Source organism: Palaemon carinicauda, chromosome 16, assembly GCF_036898095.1.
Source record: "Palaemon carinicauda isolate YSFRI2023 chromosome 16, ASM3689809v2, whole genome shotgun sequence".
Taxonomy (NCBI): Eukaryota; Metazoa; Arthropoda; class Malacostraca; order Decapoda; family Palaemonidae; genus Palaemon; species Palaemon carinicauda.
This window is the reverse complement of record NC_090740.1, coordinates 138,764,320-138,766,819: the sequence shown is the minus strand read 5'-3', so window position 1 is coordinate 138,766,819 and position 2,500 is coordinate 138,764,320.

Genomic DNA, 2,500 nt, shown 5'->3' with positions numbered 1-2,500 from the left:
AGAACAGAAAAATAACCTTTTGGGTTAGATCCAATAAGAGAACAATCTTCATTGTTTACGGATGATGCATAATGTAAGACCCTGTCCAAAGACCAGGAGATAGGCTTTAGTGGTACCGCGGGCTTAAGCCTAGCACAGCCTTTGGAATCTTATTAAAGATTTCATTCGCCAGTTCCACTTGAAAGGCATCTAGGTGAGGCCTAGTCAAGGCTGACTTGCACGTATTTATCGTATTGGCCGCCAGACTTTGGCTCTGAAGGTGGACAAAGAAGGACAGACAAGAGTTCATTGAAATTTCTTTCGGTCCTTTTGCTTTGACAAACGCAACCCACTTTTTCCAGGAACACTTATATTGTCTTCTAGTTGACTTGGCCTTGTATTCTTCTCAGAATTCTATATTGCCTTTTGAGATCCCAAACCTTTTTCTAACCGCTAGAGCGAGAATTCATGAAATGAAGGGTTTGGGTTCTCTGTGATAAAACGAAGGCAGTTAATTTCTGAATCTTCGGAAATATACCTAGGGTCAGAGCTAGGACCAGCCTCATCCAGTCTATCAGCCCCACTAGAGGATCCTTTTATGGGGCTATATAGCGAGGTAGTTTCTTGAAGACGCTCGTGATGAAGAGGTCAAATTACAGTTATGGAACTTGTTCCCATCTGGGAGGGAATATGTCTCTGCCCATGGACCATTCCAAATCTATCGGTTTGTATCGAAATAGAGTATCCACCGTCACATTGTGGATCAGTTGTAAATGAACTGCTGGTAGGAGCCGTCCCTATAAGAGAGGGATGGATAACTTCACTAAGACTGAATGAGACGTTTGAATGTGACGTCTTATCACAGCTTCGGTGTCCCAGATCAGTCGTAGGGAGCCTGATCTGTGTGGAGGGGGCTTCCTCATCCATGAAAGGACCAGCAGAGCCTTGGGTCTTTTGTGCTCTAATTTCTGTTAGAGAAACGATTAAAGAGGGACCAATCTCAGTCTTTTTTTATCTCTTCAAACGTTTGATGCGTGTTTTCTCCAAGTTCTAAACGCATCTTTCCCGTGTGCCCTTAGCACTAGTTCTGTCACTATAGCGAACTGGGGAATGATTAGCGCTTTTTCCTGTTGGCGTTTTGGTAATTTGACTGAATACCTGAGTCTCTTGACAGACCTCACGACCTCATTTTATATTCCCAAAGGAGAGGAGAGTTGATATGACTGAGAGCTTCGATGGTTTTTTAAACATCGAAACCCCTGAGCTGGAGAAAGTCGAGACTTCTTGAAGGCTATCTTGCGTCCGTGATGTCCCAGGAACCGGGTCATCTCTTTGAATGCACATTGGCCGGACACTTCGGGTGTTGCCCACTCCAGCCTCTTGATCAGGTATATTAATACCTGAACTATTTCTAGGCTTGAATTTGACGTGACTAAGTTCGTCAATCCTTTGAAGATACTTAGAACTGTGAGTATGACACGTATCTTCCTTAGGATGAATGTTACTCTCTGTAACATGAATTCTAGATAGGAGGAAGGGGGGTGGTTGACTGGAAGGTTCCGAAGGACACCTTTCAGGTCTGACAAGACTACGAACACCCTTAATTGGAACAAGGTCCTTATGTTCATAAGGATTAACATTCAGAACTTGCTGTTTTGTAAGAACTTGTTGAGTGGCGACAAGTTCAGTATGGCTCATTGATATCTGGAGTCCTTTTCGTGAACACGAAGCAGCCTTCCCTGGAACTCCATGAACTAAAGTTTTCTTACTACCTGTATGCTCTATAGCTCTCAGGTATACTCCTCCAGGAGGGTTTTGAACTGTAGGAGAAGGTAAGGAAATGATGGTAGGGACATTTCTGTTTCCCATCAATGGCTTATCTTGAATAGGCTTTGGACCGAAGGATCGAAGGTCCTGCGATCCTGAGGGAAAGTTCCTCCTAGCCGAAGCATCTTTATGCTTTGAGTATTCAGTAGGCTTAGACTTTTGACCATCTGCCTGTAGCATCGTGGTCACTGGAATAGTGGGATGTTGTTGAGCAGCCCGGATATTTCCAGCATTTCTAATCTTCTTTTTAGGTTGGTGACCCACAACTACAGAAGATTTTCTCGTTGAAGGAATGCCCAATTTTTGGAAAAGACCTATGTTCTCCATGGTGGCGTTCTTAATTACTTCCTTAGTGACATCGTGTGGGAAGATGTTGGAAGATATTAGCTTCCTTGTTTCGTGTTTTACTGTTGCATCAGCGAACACAACCCCTCTACATGCTCTCCTAGCCTTCATAAAGGCATAAAGATCCTTCACCAAGATAGCCATATATATTTTTGCTAGGACCATGAGCATGTCTGGGGTACTCTCATAGGTTAAACACAACTCTCTGTAGTTTTCTAGAGAAAGGGATGTCGCAAGTCTCTCCTTTGACTCCTGTTCATTACACAAGAGTAACTCAGACAATTTAGGGAGACATACCTTTAATTGTCGACTTGCAACGTCCTTGTCTAATTTTCCTACTGAAAATGTC